Raw genomic sequence first — 12887 nt, forward strand, 5'->3', positions numbered from 1 at the left:
TAATTAAAAAATTTTAACCAAAAAAAAAAAAATTAGCTAACTTGGATATATTTGAATAAATATATCTATTAAAGATACTTGGCCACCTGCCCCTATCCAAGATGAATGTAGATAGTTTCCTTGGTTACATTTAGAGCTAAAATCAAGTCCTAAATAATCATTCTGGGTATAGGACATAATAACAGGAAAATAATTATATTAATGGTTATCAATATTTTTAATACTATGCTTTTATAACATATTTTGTGTCTTTTTTCCTATACAATCCCACTTAATTCTCACTACAAATCTATGTGATACTGCATGGAGCACTGGGTATTATACAAAGACAATGAATCATGGAACACTACATCAAAAACTAATGATGTAATGTATGGTGATAAACATAACATAATAAAAAAAAAACAAAATCAAATCTATGGGATAGTTATTATTATCTGTACTTAATAGATGAGAAAACAGGCTCAGATAGATTACAATGACTTTCCCCAAATCACTATGGTCTAGATTTCGAAGAACAAAGACCTACACCAGGTCTTTTTAATAAATGCAACAGTCTTTTCAATGCAAAACAACTGTGTCTAATGCTAGAATATATGGAGCCAGAATCAAAAACATGCATGTGACAGAAAGTTGCTATTCCTACTTTGATGGATCCAGAGCTCTTCTATATTGGGCCTCTCCTCAATACCTCACCCAGACTATCTGATGAGAGCCTTATAATATCAAATAATTGCTCAAATAATCGCTACCTTTTTATCCAAAATCATAGGATTTGGGTAGTGATTTTAAATTTCCCAATATGTATTTTCCTACCTAGAGCACTTCAGATCTTGCATTGGGTAGTATTCATATTATCAAATTTAATATTTAAGGCATACTACTTTTAGTCAAGCTCCAAAATATATCTTTTACATTATTATTGAACTGCTATAAAAGCTCAGTATCTCTATACATGGTTTTACTGTAAGCCATCTCAAATCATTTTTGGAAGTATTCAGGGAATAAATTATGAATAAATAAGTATAAGTACATAAATAAAAAAATCAAGTTTCTGCCAACAAAAGAAAACTTGAGTCCAGATTTTGTATCATTTTTATTCATAGAATGTTGAAGTAACACTTTTATAACCAAAAATTGTCTTTTCTTTCTACTGAATACAATAGATTACTTAAAAACTTATACCTATTACTCTCTCTATACTTTTCACCATGTTTGTGGAGATAAGATGACCAACCATCCCATTTGCTCTAGTCTCTCCTGATTTTAGTCCTGAAACTCCTCAGTCCCAAACAAATGAAAATGTTGGTCATCCTACAATTGAGCACAGAAATAGTTAAACTAAAGGTTTTTGAAGGTGCCTTCTTGAACTAAGGCTGTATTTTTCAGTGAATTTTTATCATTTTTATTATAATTAATGTTTCTGTGCTGGAAGCAGATTACAGTTTCTTTCCTATATACTGTCTGCACTAGTCTATTTTTTCTCTCACATATTCTTTCTTAGCATCATATCACCCAAGAGATTTTGACAGGGAAATTTCAACAACTGGTAGAAAAAGTCTCTTGAGGCTTTAAGAGGATTTTCATCACTGCTAGTGCATTGTTGCTTCAAGCATTCAACTAAAAAGAAATATATAAACCTAGGCATGGAAATTAGAAAATCTTAACAGAAGCAAATTATAAGCTCTTCTCTTGCTGTCATTTGTTGTTGAGCTCAATGATCTAGCCTATGAAATGAAAAGTGGATGTTACTAGAATCTGACTTGGTGACCCATCCATGGGCGAGCTCTTGCAATTTTAGGCAGGGAAATGAACATAGTTCTCACCAAACCCTAATACTTGTAGCTCGTATATAATTTACATGCAAAATTCCACCATACAGAATTGTCCTTGGAAATAATAAAACTGGAATTGGAAGTATAGATGAGCAGGCCTGAAGACCCCACGCACACACATAATACTTCTACTTATCTATTTGTAGCTTCCTGAGACACATCACCAGCAGAAGTAGGATCCATTAGCCTGAGATAAATAAGTCTCCCCTTCAAGAAAACCTGGAGGACTCAAGTTAGTAAAAGCAAGACTTTCTCTTCTGAATGATCCCAATAAACAAATTGTTTAACATACCATGATCAATGCAAGAGAGCTGGAATATATAGCTATGAAGCACTTAAGAAACTCATAAATTGTGCGTATGAAAATACTTCCAGATTTCCATTCTAAAAATCTGTATAACTGGAGTATAGACACAGATGAATAAGCTATAGCTTCAGGCTACTTATCCAACCCTGCCACCTTATTGTAATGGACCAAACTTGATGATCTTAGAGGTAATAATTATGTTGGATTTGACAACTGGAAACCAAATATCAAACTGAGAAATGTTTGCTGCCTTGTATGCTGTTGGTATACAAAGTAATACATATTTTGGGACAATTTTATGACATCTCATTAGTAAGCTGTTGAGGAAGTTGCACTATTATTCATATTGATGTTTTAAATATTTATACAAAAGGTATCTTCTTGGGATAATTTAAGTAACATGATTTAAACTAAATAAATGTTTAGAACAAGGTTCTAGTCCAGTAATGGGGAAGAGAAGCTTTCAGGCCTCCTGGGTCCCTCCCTCCAGGGACAAAGAGATGTCATTAGGCCAATGGCATCTCTTTGTCAACTCATATGAACATAAATGAGCAAAGCTAATGTGGACCCATGGTGCATAAGATAGGCTGTATTATTCCTTGGTCAGTTTGAAGAGTGAAACATGAGAAAGGAAAGTATTTCGGCAAAATAATTGATGTCTAACGTAAGCCCTTACATATAAGCATGAAAAATTACCCAAATCAAAACTTTACTGAGAGACACACCAGGTTCCTGGATAAGAAGACTAAATCTTGTAAATTTGCCAATTCTCCTCAATTTCATTTATATACTCAACAAAACTTCAATTAAAACTCCAAAACTATTTTGGGGAAAGCTTACCAAATATTCTAAAATGAGTCTGGAAGAAATATCAGTGAGAATCTTAAAAGCTACACATAAACACAGAAAAAAAATCAACAAGAAGAGGATATCAGTCTTACCAGATATTAAGCAGATAAAAACATTTAAACTTGTGTGATATTAATAAAAGAATTGACAGAAAACTAGACTAAGTATACCAGAACCAGAAACCCACTATGAAGGAGTGTGTATGCTTACCTCTACAATAAGACAATATATGATATGATGTGATAGAATGACAAATAAATGGGGAATGAATGGATTATTCAGAAACTGCTGCTGGAAAATACATAACTATTTTTAGGGATAAGTCAACTTAAGTCTTATCTCACACCATATACCATCACAGTGTTGGATGGACTCAAGAGAAAAAAAGCCATTGAAGAACTGGATGTAGGGCGCCTGGGTGGCTCAGTTGGTTAAGCGACTGCCTTCGGCTCAGGTCATGATCCTGGAGTCCCGGGATCGAGTCCCACATTGGGCTCCTTGCTCGGCAGGGAGTCTGTTTCTCCCTCTGACCCTCCCCCATCTCATGCTCTCTCCATCTCATTCTCTCTCTCAAATAAATAAATAGAATCTTTAAAAAAAAAAAAAAAGAACTGGATGTAAATTGTTTTAAGGGAAGGATAATTCAGGGAAATTTTAATCTGTTCTATGAATGAGAAAGTATTATCTAAGCAAAACAAGCAACAGCAGAAATATGACATTCAACTTCACTAGACACATGTTTTTGACTTTTATATGTTAAAGAAAATAAGAAAACAGTATAGATGACATAAATGACAAAGAAACAGGGCTCCTAAATCATAAAGGACACTAAAACTGATGAAAACCAAGGTCCCAATACACAAACTGGCTAAAGGTAGGAATTCATATCGAAAAATAAAGTATAAATGAAAATAAGCATTTCAAAAATGTTCAGCCTCACCTAATCAAACAATAGTACAAGAAGAAGGTAGTACTTTAAAGCCTAGATTTAAAATAAAATCAACCACAGGCCAGGACCTACCACTTCTTAGTTGCCTGACCTTGGATAAGTCACTTCACCTCTCAAAAAATAAGTTTCCTACTTTAAAATGGGATGATAATATTGTTCTCCTCTTAAAGTTGTTGTAAAGATGAAATGAGATAATATAAAGGTCTTTCATGATGAATGGCCTGTAAGAGATGCTCAGTAAGTGTTATTGTTGTGATTATTGATCATGATATTGGTGGTGTTAACAATCTTCACCTTTCCCAATAACAAGATTAAAAAAAATAATATCCCTCAGTGCTGGTGAGGCTGGAGATATGACTTATGTACTCCCAGGGAGAATGGAAATGGGTGCAATCGTTCTGGAAAGCAATTTGGCAATAGGTGTAAGACGTTTTTAAAAAGCTCATACCCTTTATCCAGTAAACTACTTCTAGAAATCACTCCTAAGAAAACAGCGAAAAATATAGACAAGGAATACCAGAAAATGAGGTCATACAGGAAATATTCATCACTGTGTAATAACAGTAAACGAGGGGGGTGGGCAGTAATGTAAAAGTCTAAGTTGAGAGAATAAACAAATGATAATGATCCATAGCCCTAACTAACAGATAGCAATTAAAAAATGATAGAAAAATAGTTTACAGGCATGGAAAAGGTGATTTTCTTTTGTATTCATTGCAGTAAACCAGAACAGAGCCTAGCACAGTACCTGGCACATACTACCTGGCACATTGCTCAATCAAATTCTAAACTGAATTTAACAACAGAATTCTAAGTGGGAAAAAAAAAAAACAGATCACTCATTTTCACACATACACACCACACACACACACACACACACACACACACACACACACACACACAAACACACACAGGTTAATCTCAACTTTTGTAAAAGAGTCACAGGAAATCCTAGAAAGAAATACGATTAAATGTTAACAATACTGTCTTCAGGTGATTTTTTTTTTCTGACTCTTTAGACTTGTCTCTACTTGCCAAATTTTTTTCAATGGAGATTTTTTACATTTATAATCAAGGGGGAAAATGAGTAGGGGAAAAAAAAAAAGGAAATAAAGAATCCCAGAAATCACCTAGAAGCCAACTGGCTCAATTATTTCTCATTACACTATTCTAATGCACCATTCTTCACTCCCACCTGAATATAAGATGAGAAATGAAAATATGAAGAGCATGAATAAATTGGGAGGCAGCCTTAAAACATAGTCCAGGAAAGAAAACATTATAGTAAATTTCAAAAATAAAGACAAATAGCATGTGTCTAATATTAAGAAAAGTATACAGGGGATTTTCTTCCCATATAATTTATACATATGAAGAATATGGCATGGCATATAAACCCTTTCAATACAAATTACTTGTTTTCTCTACAATGAAATTATATTTTCTCTTAGACACATAATGTCACAAAGATTTACACAGTGGTTACTATCAATTTTTTGAAATCTGAAAGAATTCTATTTATTTAAAATTCTAACTCTACACAAAATCTATTAGGTATATTTTAGGATATCCATGATATTCTCAAAGGAGAGGACCAATTTCTCAGATTCCCATATTCTGAAACACACTCACCAGGGATAATTAGCCCTAGAAAGTGAAGTGCCATGTTACCTGGAGCACAAAATCACCCAGAGGTATAACCTCTGGGCCACTGGCTAAGCTCATTCACTGAAAGGCCAGTTTCCAGGACTGGGTGATTTAAATTCATACTTCTGCAAAACTACAGATTACTATATGTCACGTACCTTTAATATGAATGGTAAAATCTTGACTCATGCAAACTGAATTCTTGCACGCCAAGGGTCTGCTCTATGTCTGCCTCTTTAGAAGTAAAAGTCTAAATAAGAGAACTGTGGTGATAAGGTATGCAGACAACATTTGTCTTAATCCAAGAAGCCCAATGTAGTCATTGGTTTATTAAGTATGTACTAACCACCTAACATGTTTAAGGAACATTGCTACATACTTCTGGTGATTAAAAATATATATGAGATAGAACCTTAATTGAAATTCATTCCCTAATTATATAAAGTCTGCCATATTTTCCAGAAACAAAGTCAAGAGTTTAATTTACCTAATGCCAAGATTTCAGACTTTTTAAGTGAAATATGTAGTGTTTTAACTGCAACAATTATTTTTTAAATTGTCCTTCATACAATACCTATTTTTTGTTTTTATGGGTTTTTTTGTTTTTGTTCTTTTAAAGATTCCATCTATTTATTTGACAAGGAGACACAGCGAGAGAGGGAACACAAGCAGGGGGAGTGGGAGAGGGAGAAGCAGGCCTCCCGCCAAGCAGAGAACCCGATGTGGAGCTCGATCCCAGGGCCCTGGGATCACGACCTGAGCCAAAGGGACTGAGCCACCCAGGCCCCCCTACAATACCTATTTTTTGTAAATAACTACTTCACAAAGGTATTTCCTTCGATATAATTTCTAGGATTTGATTTCAAAAACTCAAGGGAGGGGAAGAGTGGGACTGGATGACACAAGAATAGCTATGATTTGACAATTGTTAAAGGTGGCTGGAGGTACATGGGAGTTTGTTATATTATTCTATTGTTTTATTACATTTGAAATTTTATGTAGTAAAAAGTTTTTTTTAAAAGAAGTATATTTCTTAATTATGTCAATTTATGTTGATTAACTTTTCCCTTGGTGTCCATTCCCACAGCAGCCATGTCCAGTAAATATGGCTGAAACGCCTACCAAATTGATCCTGAGGAACTTCCAACCAGGTGGCTAAACAATGCAGAGGTCCCATTCTGGTGCACCGATGATGGAATAAATTGATTAACTCTGCCAAGACCCATAATTTAATCATTTAGCCAAAGACAGAGATACATACATCTAGATTAACCAAGAAAAATGGTGTAGATAAACTTCAGCTGTCCTAATAACCAGTAAATTGTAATGCTACGTAACTAATCCAATTTGGTCATTGTGATGGCCAGGCCATCACTATTACAGAGGATATTACGGGATCTGCTGAAGCATCAGTAAGACAATCTGCACTTTTTTTTTTTTTTTGCATTGTCCCAACGGCAACGAGCTAGAGAAAAAATAACAATCATAGCCTTCAACCCGCTAGGAAAAAAAATGTTTTCGCTCAGCTTGTGTAGTGAGAGGATTAAGATTAAAATACAAACAGTTAATATGATGTCTATTTTAGAATGGCCATATGGTTTCTTTCCTATCATGTTCACTTAATTTTCCCTTTCCTTTTCTCCTATTCCATCATAAGCAGAATTCTGGCATATTTAATTCAATTAATTCCTAACAATCCCTCATGTAAGCAGACCCCACATAAAACAGAGTATGTTAAATATTACAATCAAATCTTTAAAGTCTTACAAACAATAGATCTTCTAAATATGCTGCTAAAGGTTTAGCTGCCTGTTTATTTCAATTTCATTAACACATTCACAATATAAATAAATTCTGTTTAAAAGAAAAGCTTTAATAATGAATATACTGCAATTAAAAATGACACAAGGCTACCAAGCATTGCACACTGCCACCTAGTGCTAAATGTCTTTTTAACTCCAAATGCACAATGAATGTCTTCAAGAAAGTGGAAATGCTCGATTTTAAAGCAAATTTATCTAGAAAGATAGATTTGAAACATATTTATTTGTAATTAATTCAATATAAGAAGGCTAATAAAAATAAATGAAATTACACATACCAGAAAATCAGCCCTGTCTCTCATAAATTTACGTAAGAAAGATCTGATTAGATTAGTAAATATAAAAAGCTATAGGTTTTGTTAATGAAGACATGAAATGTTTGGGGTTTTTTGTTACTTTTTAATACTGTTCATCCAGTATGCAACATATTCTATTATGAATGTGATGTATGCTGATGATCTAAGTGGAATATGTGTTTAGCTGGCAAGTCTGACATACAAAGAAGTTTGAAAAGGCATCATAGGATGTTAAAAATCACTAATGATATTTGCAAGCTTTCTTAAGGACATAGCTCTAATCTCACCTCATCTACAGGTTATAATTTCCATTTCAGATGCCACTGGTTTTTAGTTCTACTTTATTTTCCCAGAGGTGAATAATTTTTTGTGTGTTTCAGTTGTGCTAATCGCTAGAGGTCATCTCTGATCAGTTTGGTCTACTTAATACACATAACTACCTATTTTAAGAACTGAAGTGAAAAGTGAAAGACTCGTATTTCGGTCAATTAAGTTTTTCATAGTGAAAAATAATAACAGGGTTTCTTTAAACCATGTTACTTAACTTTTTCAAAATCACACTTGTTTTTGAGAAACATAAAAATCTCAGGTTCTCCTAAAGTACTTAAAGTTTATAAATAAAAGATATATTAAAAACAATATATGGAAATTTTTAAGAATTCTATTTTTAGCTTGATCTCGGAAGATACTTTTCAATGTTGTCGTTACTCCAATAACTCAAAATCAGCATGAGTATTAAGGCTGCCTGTATATCCTATAAACTTTTCCATCCTTGGAAATGTGGACAATAGAGAACGTCATTCAGTGATTTCAGCATTAGGCTGTTGCATTGTTTCATTTTAATAACCAGACAGGCATGGAAAAATAGATAGATGATAGACAAATGCATGTAAAGAAACAAAGAAGGAAGAAAGAAGGGAGAAAGCGAGAGAAAGAAGGAGGGAAGGAGAAAGAATTTTTCCTTTAAGGGAAGGGTTATCTCCATCCCCTTGAAATCACTAATTTAGATAATTCCCAAAGGAATCTTTGATCAAAGCCACATGATCTAGAAAACTTCTCAGGATTTCCTTTAATCAGCTTAACCAAATGACTACTGCCAAGTCTACTTCACTTAGTTCTATTAAGGCTACTTTGAGGCTCTTAGGGCTATTTTGAGGCCTTCACCACATAATCAAGACACCTAGTTGATACGGCTGCCCAAGGCAGAAGAAAGATTTACTCTAAACATCGCAATTTAAGAAACTCAGTTTGGAAAATATGATTTAAGAACACATATTATATTGAAATCCAACTCTTCACACTATGTTGGGATTACATCTATCATGACATCTCAATGTTTAGTAAAATTAGAGTAAAAAAATCTAAAATTGTAACTCCTAGATATTCCACTGGCCTTATGGTATATCATCTATAACAAGATAATTCCAGGAAGTAAGATAGTGGTTACAACTATGCCTGATATAAGGAAAACCACTGCAATTGCAGATATATACACAACATAGTTACTATATTATATTATATTATAGTTATATTACCATAAAACTCCATAAACATTTTTAAAATTCTATTAATTTACAAGGTAGTGAAAATGTATAAAGTGAAGGAACTAACAAGTCTTGATTCAAATGACAACTGTGCCTGAGACTCTGAAGACTCCTTAGAATTTTCTCACACATCTTAGTGTGTTTTCTAGATATATATACTGCATTTAAAGTTTTGGAAAGCAAACACTGTGTATTTGCACACACACAAAAAATGCGATTGTAGCATCATCATTTGGATTTACCTAAAAATAAATGTTTAAGCTGAAATTATTTATCTAATAGCCTCATTTATTAAGCCCAAATATGGAAGTATGTATGAGTGTGTCCTAAGGAGGTCTATAATCAATAATTTCTATCTCAACATAAAAAAAAGTAGTAACAAAATGGCCTATGAAGCAAATTCCCTAGGGCTTTAGAAAGATAGGAAATGCTGAAAAATTAGAGTAGAAAATACAGAAGAGAAAGACACAGCTTTGAACTGAATGTTAACACTTAACTTGAGATTATTTAAAACAGCACACTTCTATTTATTAGAATCCCCATGGTTATGAAAGACAAGAACTTATTCCACGAAGATTACAAAAATTATGATATTTGTATGTCTAATATTAGTACTGGCTGGGATTGCACACTGTGAAATAAGAAAATGTAACAGATAATCAGTAAGCATTTCACTCACTAATTAGGATTTCATAATTTTTTTAACTTTGTATTCTCAGATGTCGGATACTTACCTGGAAACTGACATCCACTTGGTTGCTAAGAGATAGGACATCAGTTTGCATTTTTTTCTGTGTCTTTAGGAGAATTGCTCTCTTGGGTTTTACCTCAAAGTAGTAAAAGTTAACTCTGTTACCCATGTGGGGACTTATATTACTTGTACTAAAAGAAACGCCCAAATCTCAGAAAAGAAATGAATTACTCTCAACTTGCACAATTTAAAACAAATATCTGTTTTTTTCCCAAACTTAATGAGTTTCCATTTCATGCAACTAAAATATAATAGCATTGTTCTACAATCAAATTTAACAGATGAGTTTATGAGTCTTTTCACAAAAATCTTATGATAAATGAAGTCATTCAGTCCATTGGTACTCCCAAAGTAAAGCTCAAATCCAACATTTCAAAAGTATTTTCTGCCTATAACTTTGACTATGTGCTTCTTTGAACAACAGGGGGACAAGACCAAACTTGATCTATCTGCGTTTTCTCATGCTTTATGGAAAGATCAAAAGCAAAACACCGTTATAAATATGTGCATTCTAACTGGTCATTAGTTTATCACAAATAATATTGATTTGCCTAATCAAAGAGAATATTCTTCCAAAATAAGACCCATATTTCAATCAGCAGCACGTTTCTTAATGACACTGAGCATTTAGACTCTCTTCACATGTAAATTTCATAACCTTTCAAGGACAATCTTCTAAATCACATTTTAAAGAAATATGCTGAAAAAGCATTCCATTGCAGTAACATTTTACACTGCTATAAATGTAAGAGGTTTAATTTTTAACACCCGTGTACTTATCACAGAGCCATTGATCATTTACTCTGACTTATTATCAATGTTTTACTGGAGTATATGGAAAAGGAACACAAGATAATGTGTTTCTCTGTCTACTAAGTGAGACAAAGCCCACTTGCCCAGTCCCCTTTTTACTCAACTTCTTGCACACCGTCAGCCAGCTGCGATCTTGGTGATTCCTTGTACCTCATATGCTGCTTTAGCAGTAAGTCAGTTTACTATGGACCCGTTAAGAAAATTCCTGTTACAAGCAAGGTCTTTGAAATGCAGTTTTACACCAATGAAAGGGCTATCTAGTGCCCATCTTGAGGGGAAAAGAGATGAATTTATCCTCTGTCTTCTGGGCTTTTACTGATTTATAAACTCACACCTTTATAAACAAGTTCTGTCACAGAGAGGAAGGAGATATGCAAACTGTAACACCTGGAGACATAAAATGTAATGACCTCAAATAACACATCTCAGAAAGAGGGGGCGGGGGAAACCTGGTTCCAGAGAAGAAGAAGAAAAAAAAGAGGCAAAAGAGCGAATCTGCACCATTAAACAACAACAACAACAACAACAACAGGAGTAATAGAAAACCCTCCCGGGTTTTTCCAGTAAGTTTTGTGCAGGAGCAGCAACAACCTAATCAATATGCACATCCTCACCCTCATAAAACCTCCTGTCCCCAGACAGAAACTGCGGGTCCCTCTCCACCGTGTCCTCGGGGGGGCAGAAACCACCACTCAAAAGGGAGGAGATTTCAGAGGCGTAGGGAGGGGCAAAAACAGGTATGTGTAGCTCCAGCATCCTCATCTTCCTCCCAGCTACAAGCCTGAAAGTCCGCCTAGGAACCAGCCCTGGCTCCTAGACACCCTTCCGCCTGGGCCCTCCCTGCCAGGGGGGCGCGAGAGGTTGCGGAGCCCGCTGCGCAGTTTTCGGACTCCAAACAATGACCCCACCACCACCACCCTCGCTCCCCGTGCCTTCACCCCAGGCCCCCGCTTTCTAACCCCTTTTAGCGAGACCTCGTTGGGGTAGGACAAGGGATGCTCCTCGGCCAAGAGGAGACGTGACGGGCTTCTCTGCCGGAATGAGTTGCTGGGGGTCGTGTGGGGGTGGTCATGGAGAGGGGCTCTTTAGGAAAACCCAGGACATGGGGCAACTGAAACCTCAGTACCAGTCACCCTCGCTCCCACCCCCACCCCACCCCTTGCCTTAAAGCCGACTTCTCCTGAGGCTGGCGGCGGCAGCGTGGCGCGGCCGGGATGGGGATGAGAGAGAACCCCGGGGCCACCACGGCCTCTCTAAAGGGACTGCGCAGGTGGGCGCAGACCTGGAAGGTCAGCGAAGCCAGAGCTCAGAGTTACCCCGGGCCCAGAGAGTGTGAGTGTGAGCGAGAGGGTAAACCCGCGCGCTCGCCGGGCCGAGGGGCGCTCGGCGGCAGGGCAAGCGCGGTGACAGGGGTACCCCGGCCACCGAGGAGAGACAGCTCACCCACCCCGGAGGCGACAGGGCTGGAGGGGCTATCGGGGTTGCGAGACTGGGAAACTTAATGCAAAACAGACAGCTTCCTCCGCCAGGACGTGCCCCCGCGCGCTCAGACCCGCTCCAACGCCTCCCGAATCACCCACCATCACCCACACCACCCTGCAAAAATCCCCACCGAGCCCTCGGATCCCGGGCGGGTAATTACCTCTCCCGGAGGCGGAGTGGGGGGCGGCAGCAGCAGCAGACACTTTTAGCCTGACTTTCCTGGGTTCGCTCCGGAGCGTGTGCGCGCCGAGCAGGAGCTGTAACCTGCTATTTATAGACCGGAGCCTCAGCACCCGGGGCTGAGAAGCAGGAGGAAGCGAGCAGGCGGCGGCGGCGGCGGCGCAGGGCGCGGGCCGCGTCTCCCCGAGGCTCCCGCCGCTCCCTCAGGCGCCCGGCTCAGGCCGCGCTCGCCGCTCGCTCCCCGCCCTCCCGCCCGCCCCGCCGCGCGCGCCCCGGAGAAGTTGTCACCAGCGCGGCCGCCTCTCCGGCTGCTCACACGCCCCCTGGCACAATTGCTACTTTCTCCCCCCACCCCCACCCTCCCTGCTCCTCTTCCTCCTCCTCCGCCCGTTCCAAGCGGTCTCCTCCCAA

General features: G+C 37.5%; 1 protein-coding gene across 6 annotated transcripts in view; it reads right to left on the minus strand.

The window, feature by feature from the left end:
- INPP4B (inositol polyphosphate-4-phosphatase type II B) overlaps nt 1–12671 on the minus strand; it is a 797414-nt gene extending 784743 nt beyond the window's left edge. For all 6 annotated transcript variants that reach the window (XM_032412907.1, XM_032412905.1, XM_032412906.1 and 3 more), the window contains exon 1: nt 12457–12671. The gene's annotated coding sequence lies outside the window, so the exon portion shown is untranslated. The remainder of the gene's footprint in view (nt 1–12456) is intronic.
- Between the last annotated feature and the right edge of the window lie 216 nt (nt 12672–12887).

The sequence above is a fragment of the Phoca vitulina genome, unplaced genomic scaffold, assembly GCF_004348235.1.
Source record: "Phoca vitulina isolate PV1807 unplaced genomic scaffold, GSC_HSeal_1.0 scaffold14, whole genome shotgun sequence".
Taxonomy (NCBI): Eukaryota; Metazoa; Chordata; class Mammalia; order Carnivora; family Phocidae; genus Phoca; species Phoca vitulina.